Below are 18,094 nucleotides of genomic sequence, written 5' to 3'. Positions count from 1 at the left end.
TGAAACAGAAAAGATCTGGGTCATATGACAGATGTAGCAAGACACAAGATTCCCACAAGAAGGATTTTCAACCTTGTAGCTGAAATATTTTAACAGCACAGCAATAGCTGATCAAGGAGGCTTGCAGTGCTCATGGGTTCAGAGGGGATACTCAGGGTCCCTTATCATAATACACCAACAAGGATTCACAAGTACACTGTAGCCAACTTGGAGTTTAAATGAATTCCAGATCTTAAATTAGTACAACAACCAAGATTCTTACATTATTTAACTTTTTTCCCTTATACCCTGATAGTTCTTCATGCCTACTTGTTATGAAGAATGTGATTATATACTTTTTAAATTATAGTAAGTAGTTATAAACCACATAAGCATAGAGTACAATTATTATAAAATACTTGGCTTTGTGTGTATATAGAGTTTTGTATCATATAGAAATTATTGATAGTTGTAAGAAAGCATAAGAAAACGTTCAGCTCTCTTGAACAATGTCTCGGCACCCAAATTTCCAGGTGGATGGTCCAAGCATAGCAAGACAGCTTGATCAGTTGCTTCCAAACCCTTGTCCTCAGTAAAAGTATTTAACAGTCAAGGGCTCCAAACTAAGGTTATAAAAACACAACTTGATTTTTTTCTACTGGAAAAAAAAATTCTACAGGGAAATTATTGCAGGAACCATTACATAGATGATGCGACCATGTAGATCCCACACATGACACTGGAAGATTAAAGTTTCAAAGAACTGAGAGTCTTCTATGTCTGACTTTTATCGTGTTTCTTAACACAATACAGAGCTGAAAAAGCTCTTCCTTTCTAAAGGCTGGGGCTGTTAGGTTATTTCTAAAGATTTCAGCAGGGCCAGAGTTCCACACCACCTCTTACTCTAAAATAAACATGCAGCCTCCACCACAGGCAAGAGCAGTTGCAGTGATTTCTGTGATGTTGTGTCATGCTGTATGTCAGAGGCTACTCTAGATGGCCAGAGTGGACCCTTGTGGCCTTATGCAACAATCAGGATTCATATGCCAAAAACATCATCTGAACAAGACAAGACCTTTGCAAAATCAAATCTCATGGATTTATGCACATACCTGAATACTCTGCAAAGTCCAGCTATTTTGCACTCTTATTTTAATATCAGATTGCCGTTGTCTGGAGTGCTTAGTAATTGTGGTGGTTGCTTGCTTTGTTACAAGAGTACGTGACAGCAATCAGGAACGCCATTTGAAGAATTCACTGTACCCATTAGAAAAAACCAGTGTCATTAAAAACTTTGCACAAGGTTTTAGTGGAGCACTCCAGGGCCGCAGATTGGGAAGAGCAGCTCTCCTTAAAAAACGCTTACTCTTTTTCTTTTTACTCTCTTGCCTGGTTTAATATTACCACAGACCACGCCCTGCCCCAGGGGAGCATAACGAGCTGACAGGAGGTGTGGCACAAAACAAAGCTGGATTTTGCTCCACCACCCAAGACAAAGTGACACTGCGGTTACACAGCCCTGGGCTACCTCTGTGAAACTGTGGTGTTGGAGATGCTTGTGTAGGAAAAAGGCTTATTCTAAAAATCAGCTCAAGATAGGCTCTGAACAGTTCATATTCATTGACCAAGAACAATTTTTTCCCTTTGTCACTCAGCCATGAAGTAGGACTTTGCAGGAAGGAGGTGACAGTATATTTCTGGAACTGCTCCAGTACCTCCCCCTGTCCCACACTCAGAGGCCAGGTATCAGTGTGGTCTTAGCTCTGCCCTGCTTCTTGCATGAACCATAGGACTTGTGTGCTGTAACTACAGCTCCTTGCTCACAACTGGAGCTCTCTGTCCTTGGCAGGATCAAGAGCTCTGTTCTCACATGTATAAATGTGTGATGTATGACAATATGTTTAAGACTCAAAGGTAAAGTTGGCCCTAGAACTGCATTGCACACTGTTAACTGTTTGTGAACACAGAAGGCTCTAAGCTCCCCTCAATGATTTCACATGTAATTTTTGCATCATGCGCACAGGGACAATTTGGCAATGTATAAATTGTGGTTGCAAGATGCCTTTTTACTTTATTCACGAGTGTTTTTTTTTTAATTAGTTTTCAGACCTTTGCCACAGAAGCATTTTACATAGAAACACGGCCATAATTCTGGGGCTTTGAATTTGCATTACTCCAATTAAAAATATGAAAACCAAAACCCCAACAAAACAATGAATAAAAAACCTCTTGCTTTGGGCTTCAATCATGGTAGGTCTAGGCTGTCTTCACTGAAGAACACAAAACCGAGCTCTGCTTTTCCTGTTGAAGCACATCGGATTTGTTCTTGCACAACTAATAGTGATTAACTGGTTGGCTTGCACAAGTGGGCACAAAATCTTTTGCATCACTCCAGACTATATTTTTGTTTTACTGGCACATAGCAGAATGTTTTACTGGCACATAGCAGAACAGGTAAAATGAATTTGTAAATTCTAGATAGAATAACAGTTATTTTATTTATGAAACTCTACTTCCACTCATGTTTGGGGTGTGCCCCCAGAAAATTTGAGGGATTTTAGTAGAAAATGCATCTTCAATCAGGCAACTGTTTGTAAGTTAAAGAGCCAAATATCATCCAGGAAAACCAAAATATGTGTAAGAGTGCAATCCAGACTGAAATAAAATCTTTCACTTGTCATCAGAAGGGAAAAAACTAAACAGTGCTAAATACAGCCATTATAAAGACGGTTAACATTTTACCAGCGTATATTTTCTGCTCAGGTACTCTAGGGCAGCTTGTTCACTCTCTTAGCCTTGTACTATTTCCTGTGGGGGCTGCCCTGAGAGCTTGTAACATTTAAGAGCAGACCTAGCAGACAGTTTTCATATGCCAAGTGCTACTTTCAAAGCAATCATTGCTGCTTTTAACTTGTAAATGCTGTCTACAAAGAGCTAGAGACTTCATTTGGAAAAGCAGGGGAGTAACGTTATGGATATATAAACAATGAAGGAGTATGAAGGAGTATCTTACACCTCTGTGCATGTAAGCAATTTCTGTTTGAATGGCAGTGTTCACCTTCAGCATGGCCATTCATCTTCCTATACTCTTCCTGATTAATTGGTTCTACTAAACCTTAGAAATTAGACAGTTAGCTTAAGAACTAAAATAAAACATTATTCAGCTCAAATATTTATTACATAGAGTATATATTAAGCACTGATTTATAAGTCTCAAGAAGACAATGCTCCAAAATATTTTCCCCAAAATAGAATGGCTTTAGAAGTTATAACTCTGCTGACAGAGGTTAATTTTTCTATTTAAAGGGAGTGTTTTCATCTTAGCACCAAAATTCACTTCAGTCTTGCCTGATTTACAAGCAGCTGCTGACAGAGTTATAAGTAAGCATGGGCTGAAACTGGAACTAATTTTTAAACCTAGATTGCTTGATAGTTAAATGGCTGTAACATGGCCCAAACAAAATGGACTATGCAACTGAAAATTTTGGTGCTGATGAGGTATTAGTTCAGGGGTTTTCCAAAATACCTTTTCAAGTTATTTGTAAAACATGTTTGATTAAAAAAACCCAGAGTGTACTTTGTTGTAATGTAGTTATTTAAAAATCTTCATAGTAAGGACCTCTTTGGTTTTCTCAGCATCTCAGACAGGAACTTTCACTTACATAAAACAACACCAAAAGAGGAAAATGCACAATTGTCTCAGCTGCACAAGTATAAAGCAAGAGTAGGGATGCTGACTGCAGTACATGAAGATAGGCATTTTCAAGTACATTAGAGGAAATGTTATGCCTGATAAGCTTAGACTTTACCTTTGAATTCATTAAGGGACCAAGTATGGCTCATAGAGGCTTAAGTGGTCAAAAGAGAGGCAGGGGGGGACTGCCAGAAGGGAAGTGTCTTATTCCTGCAAAGAGCATGCTTTCCCTTGGGACCCCGAGAGGGGCCAGCCAGGAAAATGCTTTCTCTACACTTGCTATCATAGGAGATATTACTTTAATCCTTTAGAGTTGGAGAATGGAAGGAGAAGAGAAGGGCTGTGTGCCTTCTTTCCAGTTGAATGCTCAATAATAGACCTCAGCTGAGATTAAAAAAGTTTGAGTTGGCTTTATTGAAAATCATTTAGTTCCCAAGTACCAACACATCAACTTTACAAGGCAGGCTTCAGCTGGTATCTTATATGTTGAAGACATCATACTGTCTTTTAACTATTAAAGCTAATCACATCTTTTAATGAATCCTTCCATTATTTTCATCTCTTCTAGGGAGATTTTTTAATGTACTTGTTTAGGGACTCTTTTATGTACTTTGTATTTTATAGCGCCTGTTCCGGAATACTCCAGACCTGTGAAGTGAGCAGCATCACTAGTACCAGGCAACAAGAGCTACTGCAAACATTCCTCACTAACATTTGCAAAGCTGCACAGATAAGAGTAAATCTAGTCCTGGTTACTAGGCTAAGTATCTTGCTGAAGGACCTGGTCCACTGAGGCTGCAGAAAAATCCACGTTACAGACAGCATCAGTTTCCATTTAGAGATGGACTATCAAAGTTAACACAAAGAAACTGGTGTTTTTCAGCTTTTATGAAAGGATGAATCAACCATGTCTGTGTTTCTTAAGCAAGTCAGAATCACTTCAAGAAGAGCTGTATGCATGTCACAGCTCTGCTCTTCAATAAGCATTCTTGTTCTTAACCTAAAGTCACTTGCAGCCATTTTGATGGCCAAATTCAAGTAGATCAACTTACATCCTTAAAGCAACATACAAAAAGTCTCCTGGCTCATAAACATTCCTTCCAACAGGATTAAATTAGCAGGAAAATACAGAGCAGCTATAGATATTTTTATTTGCTTAATCAGATGTAATAAAACCTAACCAAGAGTCCACTCTATCATGGACATTGATTAGGCATTCAGTACTATGACTTTTGCTTTTTACAGTGCACAGATCATCCTGAGAGGAGAGAATTCAGCTGGGGTAGAGGCATATCCCAAACCCAGAGCTGGGTTCTTTCACCTCATTCCATGCTCTGCACAAACTTTCATAAGGAGAGAGCACATGCCAGGGCACTGTCCTGGCTCAGTCCTTTGGCAAAGCTGCTTGCTGCATCACACCTTACTAGTGGTCAGGGGACTGTGTGCCACCAGCCTCTGACCTGCTGCCAAGTGCTTGTGGATCAGAAAAGAGCGCAACAAGGAAAGGAAGGGTGTTTTTGGGCCACAAATGCCAGCAGTTGGTGTCTGCACCCAGCCCTGCAGCAATGCTGTGCAGCCTGGCAGCAAAGAGCCATCACCCACTCGCAAATGCAACTATTTTCCCTCGAGTTCAATTGCATTGACTACAGCTTTGTTAGGGAGGTATCTTCCCCTGCCTAAAGCCACAGCTCAAATAAAGTTTTTCCCATTGCAAAATCTAGGATTAAAAGCAGATACTGCTATGTTTTCACCTTCACAAATCAAGATGATTAGCCGTTAGATTTCTTGTTTCACTACTAAATAAGATAAGATAGTTACAAGAAAACATTAACATGGGTAAGACTTTGATTACTTGCCAATTAATTTAACTGCTTAAGCTGTGTGCAGAAACCATGGAAAACTGACAGTGGGTAATACAATGCAGATGTATATGCTGGCAGACAAAGTAAAGATATTAGACCTTGATAAAGGTGATAACTTTCTAATTTCAGTCTTCATGGAGGTAAGAAACAAACAGAGCTCCATCTGCTGCAAATTCACTTCCTAGGAGCAAAATCACAAATTCCAAGTGATCACAGTGGAAATATTATTTTGCTGCTGGACATTTAACACTTAAAATGCCATGATCATTTTAGCGAGCCTTTTTACAGTGCTTTGACACAACATCTGAGTTTGCCTGTTAGACTTCAACATTAGCAAACTTATGCCATGAAAGAAATAAAGCAGAGCTATCTCTTAGCAAGCCAAAGGAAGAGTTACTTAAGGGTGAAGTTGAACATGTTGAATGGGAAACTGCTAAAAAATCCAAGGAAAAGAGAAACTGTTCCTAACAGTAACAAAAAACCTATCATATAATTTTTTAGTTCTATATGTAAGAAACTGTAATTACACATGCTGTCAAAGCATGACAACTCATATTCAGGAGATTAATAGAAACAATCATTCCTATACAAATAGAGTCATCACTAGACTCCATGTTCCTTCCTTCTAGTTGCCACTCTGAACACCAAGGCCTGCTGATGCACTGCTTGTCCCTTTGTCTGCACAGGGTATTGGTTCTCAGACAGACAATGTTCTCCTGTGTGGCTTGGGTAAGAGGTGTTTTTAAAGTGCTCCCCCTCACCTTAGACAAGAGTTAGTGTGCCAAAGCTGTAGCAAAGCCCACAGCTGAAGAGGGGGGGGGGGCAACAAAAGTTAGGTAAGAAAGATGGAAGTCCTCAAGACTCTTAGTTATGTTGTAAAACACAGAAGGGTAGATTCCTTTTTGCTGAATTACTGAGGCAAGATTTAATGTTTAAGTAGCATCAATGATATGACACCAACCTGTTTTTCCTCACCTGTTACCTAAATCCACACTACAGCCAAAACAAGTAGTAGGACATCAGTTTTCATGAATGTTCCAAAAAGGACCCAGAAATATTTAGAACAGGAGATTTAATCTTTGTTACATGTCCAAGTGGTTGAAACAACAATAAGGAACAAAATTAGTTTACATACTAATGTCATGTGCAAGAGTTGAGGGTGTTTTTTAAAGGGGTTATTACACTGCTCAAGTCTAAGAGTCACTGAGAGATCAAGGCCTCATCTAATGGTATTCTTGAAACTGCAAGAAGCATTAAGGGCTCTAAAAGAAACAACTGCTAGAGGATCTATGCAAAATCCTCTCAGAAACTGAAATATTCAAGAGTAAGGAAAGTTACATAATAAAAGTGGAGGTATCAAACTGACTGAGAAATGTATACAATTTCATTATATCACATAAGCAAGAAAGCAGTAAGAAAAATTCAAAGTAGGATTGTATATGCAAGGAAAATAACCCTAATTCATTGTTGCTTAATTAGATATAACATGAAAAATACATTGGATTCTATATAAATAGTTATGTGGAAAGTGCATCTTGATGCTCAGCAGCACTCATGAAGGCAAAAAGATGTGAAAGCACAATGAGAAGTGTAATGAACCTAAACAGAAAATGCCATTGCATTGCTCTGTTAATCTATGTCCCCTTCATTAAGGAATAGAGAGAACAACCAAAACATAACTGATCAAAACACTGATTTTCACAGGGGTTTTGAATACAAGGAATCCAATCAAGAGTAACACTGTCTGATTTTGTCCTGAAGTCCTGACTGCTACATCCTCCATGAAAGTGACTGAAAGTATATTATTTATGTAGCTTCATTGATTAACAAAAATAGGCTATCTTCTCAATATTTTTCACTTCTGGGCTCTTCATTTTTTAATGATTTCAGAATAATTGACCTCTCCTGCAATCATTGTCAGCTGACCAATCTTTTTCATCCTACCCTCAAGTTTTATAACAATTTGTAAGAATGCTACTGTTTTTTATAGTTTTTGCTGCTAAGCAACAAATGCCTTCTATTATAGTAAGTCACCTGTACAAGCAATTTACATATCAGACTTTTGCTTTCCATTTCCAGTTTCTTCTCAACTGCTTCCTCTCCTGTGGGCCTATTCTCACAGTGTACTTTATGAGCTGGAAGCCTGATATTTGAACCAGCTATACTGATGTAGATGAATTGGAACATGACATCACCCTCCTTCTCAAAGTGTTTAATGGTATTTAATTTTTCCCCTGTGTTCAAATTTCCTTTAAAAGCAGACTCAAAAAATGAATGCAAGAATTAAGGTTTTTTTCTTTAAGTGTATTGTCTTTAAATTAATTTTCAATCTGTTTTACAGAATATGTTTGCCAGCTGTTCTTTTATTGTTTTCATACCTCTCTATATCCAACTTTCTAGTTAAATACTTACAGTTTGGCCCAAATTCTGCTCCCTAATGTGCATGATCGGAAGTCACAAGCATATCCAAGAGCTGGAATTGGCTCTAGCTATTCACCCACAGCCTATCATATTTTCAGTATTTTTTTACTATAACTGTTCATTTTTCTTAAATGATCTAAGCCATTTTACTGAGGCTTAGATTTTAACAGACAAGTGTGTATAACTAACAGCACCTTCACTGAATTTTAAATTACCCAGATATTGTGTTTTAAAAATTAGTATGAAGCAGGTTATTTTAACACACTACTCCTGACAGTTGAACAGAATCCAGTTCTACTCACAAATTGGTGCAATCTTAAATATCACTTCAATTAGGAAGCCAGATCACATGAGCTATAGATTAAATTGGTTAGAAACCTTATCTGATACAATACTTATTTGACAAGTATTATAGCATATAGATGGTATTATTAAATTCCCCTCCTCTCACAGCTTTGTAATATATTTCCAGGCATTTCTAGCACCTCTATATAAACAAAAGATGGAAATCTTTTAGGCAAGCATGGAGTTGGCTTGCCTGTATATAACATAAGATACAGCTGCTATTTAATGAAACACAGAATTTTGAATCTTAATAGGAAAGTATTTTTACTTTAACATGAGAGGCAACTTTGCCATTGTTTTACCATTTATTTTAGAAGTTGACAATAATTAATTCAGAAAACAGAGTATTTTAAGTTTTCACACACTAAACCAGAGGTTAAGGGAGAATATAGTCTTAAAGAAACATTTCTTAGTTCAGATGATTTATATATGCAATTAAAAACTTACAGTAGGCTTTCAGCAAAGCCTACCATGTTCTACCAGCACCAAGCTTTTGCTTAGGCTTTGTTCCACACCTAGTTATAGCAAGCACCTGCTGCTTCAGAGCAAGGTTGAATCTCAGAGCCTGTAAGTTCAGGCCCTTGCAGTAAGTTTTAGACATGAAGTGGCTGTAAGGACTTGAGAATGAGTCAGTCACAGTGAGTTACTGCTGCTGTCACAACCATCCATCACTGTGTCTAAAGATTCCCATAGTTGGCTGTGAAACTTGTAGATACCTTGTAACATGAATGCTATTGCAGCTGTACTCACTTATATCAACAGATGTTTTAGCAGAGACAGGATGCTGAAAGAAAATATCCCAGATGGCTTAACTTCAACATGCAGAAAAATACTTGGACTCCTTAGAAATACTTAGATGATAACATGACATTTGACACGTCCACAATGGACGTTACAATGTAACAGAAGGGAATGGGTTGATTTGACATTATTTCTTTCAGATAACAGGTGCTGTGGGCAGAGGAGAAGCAGTAGATGTCATGCCCTGACTTTAGTAAGGATTTTGAAATGGTTTGAAAATCATATCCAGAGAGCAGCTGTCAGCTGCTCTCTGTCAGGAGAGAAGGGTGTCTCAAAGAAGAATTCTGCACTAGATCTGATACCACTCACTATGGATGTTGGGTGGTCAAAGTTAACTTGAATTCTAGACAAGAAAAAAAAAGTAAACCCATAGATACAAGTCAGTAGGTAAAGAGTATTTTTCTTCCAAAAAAAAAAAAAGATTTAACAGTATAGGATTGTGCACGTAGCTTATCCATAAAGCAGGATCAGGGAATTGCAGCCAATTGCAAGCACAAATTCCATAAAATAGTCACTTTGCTCTATTGATCTTTTATGTGTCACAGGGTAAGGGTTACCTCCTCTGTGGCCACCAGATTATAAGAATGATCAGCTGGAGTGGGGGAAAGAAATGGTTCTTGGTTTTCAGACAATATTTACATCCCATCCCAAAGAGTCAAAAGTTTACCCCTTCACCTTTTCAGAATTTTCAATGACAATTTTTTTCAGTTCATAGTGTATACCTGTTCAACTCTCAATTCATCTAAAGAACTGTGTTATTATAATTATATTTTTAAAGTGACAGCTTAAAACTTCATCTAATTCTCACCAAATTTCTACATAATAATAAAACCCCCTATCCTTCTCTGTCAAAAACCAGCTGCCTCATTCTCCTTCTGCAGAGATAAAACTAACATGCTGCCCTTGGCTTCAGTGACTGCAAGGCTGTGTTTCTAGAAATTGTTTCTTCAACTAGAAGGATTGCCTTTCTTTTCACTTCAATCCTCATTTTGTCAGATGCTAAAATAACCCATGAATTAGGTCTTTTAAGATGCTAAGCAAACTCATGAATTTAGATTTTTTTCTTTAAAGTGGGCACTGATCCCCATTATAACAGAATGATGACAGTAACAAAAGGTAATATAATTATCTGCTTGACAGCCATGTGGGAAGAGGAAAATCTAACTGTTCCTCTCCCCCCATCTCTCCAGAAAGCAGGTAAGGAAGTGACTGTGAACAGACTTATGGCACCAATAGGATCATATACCCACTAAGCACAATTTCTTCTTTAATAACTAATCATCATTAGTTATTTCTGATGTTATTTTTTCTTTAATAATGCTTTGCACCTTCATTCACTCTAACATTGCAAACCTGCCCTGTATGGCTGCACTGGATGTTGTAGAAACTCACTGCACGGAGTCATTTGTCCTCCAAATGTGTAATGCAACAATCAGCATTATTAAACACACTTGGGATAGAATATCTTCTGAGAACTATTGTACATTACACACAGATTTTTTTTCCATCTATAAGAATGAGTTTAATAAAAAAGTTATTAGAAAAAAAAAGCTGAATAATTGCTTGGTCTAGAAAGAGCACACTTATTCCAAATGTTCTATTTCCATCAAATTCCACAGCAATGCTTTGTTTGCCTCAGTCTGGTTTGTGTTTCTGAGCACTTGCCACTATGTGCAGGTAACTACTTTGGTTACGTGAAATAATATCAAACCCACATTAGCCAGCTTTTCAAACACAATTTCAATCCTTTGAGTTGTTAAAATTTTTGCAATGCTTTACCAGGATTTAAAAAGGAAGTAGGAGAGAAACTGCACTATTAAAGATGTTGTCAATGAAAACTTTAAGGGTGCCATGAGAGTATTTTAAGAGCACACAGCCACCTGGACATTGTTCTGACTTACTGATAATTTCCTTCCTAGGACAAAGGAGCTCATCCACAGTAAAATTACTTTTCTGACTGTCCCTATAGGCAATTTTAGCAAGTCAAACTACACCTTAGAATGCTGCCACAAGCCATGACTTGTAGCCTAGTGTAGGGTTTAGTAAAAGAGCTAATTAGGAAATCTGTCTTTTGCAACTCTGGTTTCCATTCTCAAAAGGCCACTTTCCATCATGGAATAAATGAGCCAACTGCAGCCCAGTCCAGGAATATTCTATGCTTTTCAATAAAAATGCCCTGGCCAACATTCTAACACTGCTGCAGGAACTGATCCCCATTCCTAAGCACTTCAAGAACATTTGAACACCATCTTTCAATGCAGTTATTGCTTCTAAATTAGTTACAGAAACTCCCACAATGGTTCTTAAAGGAAGTGAAAGAAAACTATAGTAGGAATGCACTGAGAATTGGCTTTGAATAGATGTAAATTGTTCTCAGCTTTGAATGATATGAGCTTCAGAATACAGATTATCCTGAGGATTCATTTAGAAGTAAATTTTTACCCTTTTTTATAAAACCAAGTCAAGTAAGAAAGGGAACCATATTAGAGGCTACTTACACCTACAACAGTCAAGACAAGAGCAGTTCAAACACACCCTTGGGCTCTCACAGCCACAATGTACTGGTCAAAAACTACCACACACAACCACACCTTCCCACCCATGGTATTGGTGCTGCCCTTCTGGGTTTGTCCAGGATAGGATAAAGCTTTCCCCGCTCAGCAGTGCAAGCTGAGCACAATGCAGGCATTGGCAGGGACTCATCCAGCCTGTGCAGAGCTCCAGCAGCAAGGAAAGTCCTTGAGCCATCAAAAAAAGCCCTGCCTCACTCCTAACTTTATTTGTTCCCAGCCATGGCCCAAGGTACCAAGGCCTGTCCCTACTTGGGGACAGAAGGACTGTCAGAAGGACTGCAGAAGGACTCACAGCCAGCCCTCAGGACTGGGGCAAGCAGGGAGAACAGCAGTCACAAGTGGGCCTGGCAACCCCATTCCTGCCTCCTTTACTGCCCAGCCCTGGGCTCCGCCTTGCAGACACCACAGAAAAAAAGGAGCAAACCCTGACAGGGTCCAGAGCACTCACTAATATCACCCAGCTGAGAAGGGACAGCTGGCCCCACACCAGCTTTCCAGAAAAGTCAGTTCAAATCTACCTTTACAAAAACATGAACTGAGGCTGTTCTGTGTGACCGTCCTACAGATAGCTATTAAATACACAGCTAAGGTAGTCACAAATTAAACCAGAGCATATGACTCCTGCCAGGTAGGCTACAATAATTTTAGTGAAATACATATATATTTTCAGTGGAAGTTGGCAACAAGGATGTGTTGAATTACTAGGATTTAATGGATTTTCATAAGAATCTAGTCAGTTTTGAAATATGTTCTCAGATTTTACCATAGAGACAGTTCAACCTTGACAGATCCCAAGATAATAATCTTTTAAGGGCAATATGTACTTAGCTGACATAAATAGCATATTTTAATTACAGTTAATAAGAGTCAGATTTTGTTTTGAATTCCATGATGTCAAACCTGGCATGCTCCTATAGGGAGTCTGTACAAAGAGCACAATAGTTTTTTTTCCTGTAACTCATCTAGACTTTTTTTGCTCATGTCAGTTTGACCTTGAAGAGAACATGGTGTCCTTTGAGGTCCTTTTTTAAGGAAAAAGTCACACTCAGGGCCAACAATTCTTTCCCTAAAGAGACCTCTGTATCTTTAGCTGGTGAAAGCTGCTGGTCTACCACCAAGAGGCAGTACCCCTTGTCCTCTTTGTTTACAAAAAAATACAGCTACAACCGAGCTCTGATTCCAGAAGTGTTCACCATCAGTACAGGGACCTTTGTGCCAGCATTAAGAGTCTGCTGAGATAGGGTGTTAAATATACAGCAGACCTGTACAAGCTTATATAAGGTCTGATCTCTTACTTATTTAGGCAGGATAAGAAACAAGGCTTCTGCAAGTAACTAGACAATGTGAATAACCCAATTGATTGCAGTAAGCATATTTATATATCAACCATTATTAAAGTGTCTGTGAATTTGGGCTATTACTCCATCAATTGTAACTATGTCAGTAAATTTATTACATTTGCCTGCCTGTAACATCTGGTGTTTTCTACTGATATCACAAGCTGTCCTTCAGATTCCATCAGCCTGTAATAGTTTTGCAGCTAGCTGTAAATATGCCAGCAGCCTTACTAGGATTTCACTAGATAGTTCAGTGGAATTAAGCAAACAAGGCTGATAACAGAGATTTTCCTACCATTACTGTTCTAATGGATTGGGATTGACTACAAGGAGGCATCTAGAAAATCCACAACACTAAGTTTTTCCTACTCACAGTGCCAGTCAAGTGCTTGTGGACAATAATTTCTTTGCCTGATCCATAAAGTGTGCTTACAAAACTCACCAAGCTCAATAGGGATGTACACTTAAGATGGATTTATACCTCCTAATAATCCTGCTGGCAGCTACTTTGTCACAAAGTGTAAGGCAAAAAAGTACTGTTAAGAAACACAGTCTGGTCTCCTGCATAACACAGGCCAGTGAACCTCACCCAATAATTTATGCTTCAAGACCATAATTTGCTTTTGAGTTATAGCATCTCTTAAAGATGTTCATTCATACACTAAATGGAGGTGAAATTATTACATGTCTAGGTAAGCTGTTCCAGTGACGAATAACCCTTACTGATAAGAGACTGCCTTATCTCTGGTCTGAATTTACATAGCTTCACTTTTCACTATTAGACTCCTCTGTCTTTAACAGCTGAATAAAAGAGTGCTCTATAATTTCTCCCTACAAAGACACTTGACCACTGTTAAGTAGCATCTTAACCTTTACTTGGAGAAGTTAATGAACCAAGTAGACATCTTTCAATACACAGCATGTCCTTATAGCCTAATTAATTTTGTAGTTCTCTGCATTTACTCTCATTTTTAATGCATCCTTTCTGAAACTTCATACCGAAAGGGGCCATATAATTTTTACAACACCAAGATTCTTACTTTTGTATTTAGCGAGCAAACCCTCAGAACCCTGCATCCTCATGAAACCATTAAAAATTACTTATAGAGAAGTTTCATAACAGAGTAATTGAAAACACATAGGCAATTTAAGATGACTATAGAAATCTTAGAACATAATTCCCACTGACAAGATGAAAATACCTGATGCAATATAAATTTAATAGTGGATGTGACTCAGAATTCAGTTTGTTATCAAACAAAAATTTCTTGTAACAACCATTAAGTTAAAAGGAGCAAGACTGACTTCAAGTATTTTTAGAACATCCAATTTTATCTAAACTTCATATTTGGGTGTGTCATTTTTAGCTTAATTCTGCCTTTTAGGCCTGAGAACATTAGAAAAAGCCCCTTAAAAACAAAACCATGAACTTTTGTAATTTTTTTAATCCACTCTTACAAAGTCAGTTTTGAGAGGAAAGAAGTTGTTTGCCAGTAAAGTCTGTATTGTTGGAAAATAAATAAATATAAACAAGTAATTAGTTCTACTTGATGCTGTTTAGAAGTGGCATACAGTTAAATAAGCCCTAAAACTTGTGAAAGCTTATGCGTGGGAACAAGCACTCCAAAGAGCACCCACTAACCCATTCCTTTGCTGGAGCCAGGGTTTCTTCTGTTTCTATGTCAAATTGTCTCCCAGGAAACTGAAGAAAGCAGTCCCTTCTCAACTCCCCACAGATTTGTGTACCCTATTTTTTCTTCTCTCTGGTTCTGTGGGGGAGCTCAGTGATTTCTCTTCAGCTGTTTATACAGTGTGTGCTATACTTGCAGTTATTTATATACACACATATATGTGGATGTATTCCAGCTGAGCTGGCTTTTGCTGTTTTAAATGGAGAGGATTGGCTATGCACAAAGTTTTCCTCTGGCCTGTGCATCAGTTCACTGCCTAGGCCAAGGCAGTTATTACACACAGCAACACTGCACGAGGCTCAGGGACCATTGAAAATTAGTTGCATGCATAAATCATTTCAGAGAAGTAGGGAGACAAATCAACTCAAATTTTATAAAATATTTATTCTGACTGATTAATAACTATTTGAGACTTAGCTCTTTTTCACAGTATGTAACGTAGACTTCAGGATCCAAGGTGACTGCATTGCATTTGAGAAAAAGACCAAAACAACTAGCACTAGAGGATCACTGAAGACAAAGACATTTTACAGATGTGACACACTTTCTGAATACCTTGGCTATGCAGATTCCAACTATGCACTGAAGAGCTCTATCTTTTTAACTGTTTTACAGTCTTCATACAATATTACATGCCAGATGCATGGCCACCCAAGATGGTTAGTGCTCCTATTGATAAGGCAATTACTAGAGCAAATGGGGTTAGGGGATTTCTGTTCTAAAACTGAAACAATATGAGATCAAGATCCAGGGCAACTAAGTTCAAGGCTGTCATTAAAAATCTGGATGATTTAATTACTAGCATTTACAGTTAGAAGCTAGGCACTCTGTGAAGATGGTATGCCTAATGAAACCCATGCCTCAGGCACCAGAGTTGGCAAGGCACTTCTTCATATTTAACGCATTGCATAACTATCACAGGTTTTGGGTTTCTGCTGTGTACAGGGCACAGGGAAAACACCTGCTCTAGTAGGTGTCTCTGCCTTTCTCAAATACAGTTTCAGCAGTGCTACTGGCAGCCCATTAGACACCTAGGTGAGGCTGTGATGGACCAGAACAAAAGAGACCTGACTCTCCTCCCCTGCTGAGCAGACTCTCTCAACTCTGGGTGTAAAAACATAAGCATAAAAGTTACCCTGAAGGCCAGCAAAGTACTAGGAACTGTGATAACAGCTAAATCATTAGCTGTTAGAGATCTCCTTTCCACTTTTTTTCTGCTATACCGTTAATTTGTCCCCTATAATTTTGAGCTTCATTTAGCATTCACATTTCTCAGTCTCTTATTTATTCATGTGCAAAAATAAAGTACTGAAGCCATTCAAACCCCAATGCTTGTATGAGAATTTCCACACATTTTGAAATAAAAAGGCCAAACTCATCAGTACAATCTTGTTCTTGTGACTAGAAGAGCCCTAAACCTGTTAGCAAGAGCAAACTTGTAACTTGATTTCTTCTTCCAAAATTTCTGTGAAATTTCTTTTTCACAAAAAAGCTTGCCTCATTAATATGTACAGGGAGAAGCTATACAGAAGCAATTAGAAAAATGCAGTATTATGCTAAGCTGGAAAAAATTAAGTCACTTTTAGGACTTTCTACTGCTATAAATAATTAAGGCTTTACCTTAAAGTAATGCTTCCTCCAGATGCAATGGGGAAACCACCAGAAATCTGAGTCATTACTGTGAGTTATAAATCACAGATTAAGTCTTGATGAAAGGAGCCATGGAACAGCCTACTCAGCTGAGAGATATTTGATGATATAAACAGCCATAACATTAGCAATTCCCTTCAACTTGATCAACTGAATAAGAGCACCACTTTTGTGAATTACCATATAATACTTACATGGTCAAATAATGAAGGTTTCATTAGATTCATAGAATTATTTAGGTTGGAAAAAATCTTAGCATCATCAAGCCTAACTGTTAACATAGGACTGCCAAGTCCACCACTAAACCACATCCCAAAGTTCCACATGTCTTAAATACCTCCAGGGATAGGGGCTCCACCACATCCCTGGGCAGCCTATTCTAGGGCTTAACAACCCTTCCCAAAAGGAAAGGTTTCCTAATACCCAATCTAAACCTCCCCTGGTGCAATCTGAGGCCATTTCCTGTTGCTCTACCACTTGTTAAGGAGGAGAACAGACCAAACTCCATCTCACCTCTCTGGTAGCTGTAGACAGCTCCATGGTTCTCTTCCGCCCTCTATTTCTCCAGATCCCTCAGCTGATCCTCATTCAGACTCATGCTCTAGACCCTTCCCCTGTTCCCTCACTTTTCTTTGGACATTCTCCTACAGACACAGATATGCTGCCCTCAGCTAACCTGTAGCAAGTCTGGTTCTATTTGAGACTTACAATTGCAGAGCTTATTTCTATTAATAATAAATAATTTTAAGGTTTCAGAGATTCTCTAATTTTTGAAAGACTATCAGAATGACCTTAGAGTAAGCTTGTTTTTCAATACTATTTTTTAAACTTTTTTCCTTTTCAAGAACAGTATTTTTAACTTTTTTTTACACCCGTAATGTATGTTGTTAAACGGACACACCACAACTGAGAACTAATAGCTTTAAAATCCTTTGAGTTCTGAACTAAGTAGGGAGGGATCCAAAGCAAAATAAGCCAGAAACACAAGAAATATACCAAAAAACCCCAACTCTGTGTCCTTCTGACAAGCACAGACAGTAATGATAAAATTTGTTTCCCTAGGAGACCTCCTTGTTACTGATACTCCAAGCAAAAGACATTAAGACATTTACTACATACGCCCCTCAATGAATACTAAATCTAAAGTATCGATACATGTAATACTGGCTTTTAGATAGGAAGACACCTTGAAAGGTCTCTGACTTACCTTTACTCACAGCTTTCCAGGTACTTTAAGACATGTCTCCTTTGTTCTGGAAATAGTTACTTGGTTCTCAGTCCACAACTGCTGCCCTCTCTAAAAGAGGAAAGAAAGACACCTTAGTAATGGATATTTTTAGCTTACCACATTTAAGAGAAACACACCTGTGATATTCTTCTAAGCTACACCACAAAACTTTGCCAACCCTCCTCACCTCCAAGGCACCCATGTTAGCTGCACTCTCACTCCAAGCCAAAAGCAGCCCCAGGTACTCCCTGAGCTCCTTTTGTGCAGTGCCTGGGTGAGGGGAACACTCCCAGAACAGCTGAACCTTATCACCCTTGACAAGCCTAACTCCAGGGCTCCTAAGTGGCCACAGGTGCTGAGGTAGGCACACACAGCTGGGTGTGGTTAATTTAAGTGGCAAGCTGTGGACACACTTAAAGAAATATTGCACATGACACAAAGCTTTTTACTTCATCATAGACAAAGCTGACTTTGACACTGATACATTCAGTTATACTTGGGAGACTTTTATCT

General features: G+C 38.4%; 1 long non-coding RNA gene across 1 annotated transcript in view; it reads right to left on the bottom strand.

Moving 5' to 3' along the window:
• LOC131562707 (uncharacterized) overlaps nt 1–17,595 on the bottom strand; it is a 34,375-nt gene extending 16,780 nt beyond the window's left edge. The window contains exon 1 of the long non-coding RNA XR_009275173.1: nt 17,561–17,595. This is a non-coding gene — a long non-coding RNA (uncharacterized LOC131562707). The remainder of the gene's footprint in view (nt 1–17,560) is intronic.
• Nucleotides 17,596–18,094: the final 499 nt, after the last annotated feature.

The sequence above is a fragment of the Ammospiza caudacuta genome, chromosome 11, assembly GCF_027887145.1.
Source record: "Ammospiza caudacuta isolate bAmmCau1 chromosome 11, bAmmCau1.pri, whole genome shotgun sequence".
Lineage (NCBI taxonomy): Eukaryota > Metazoa > Chordata > Aves > Passeriformes > Passerellidae > Ammospiza > Ammospiza caudacuta.
This window is presented reverse-complemented; position numbering and strand designations above follow the sequence as displayed.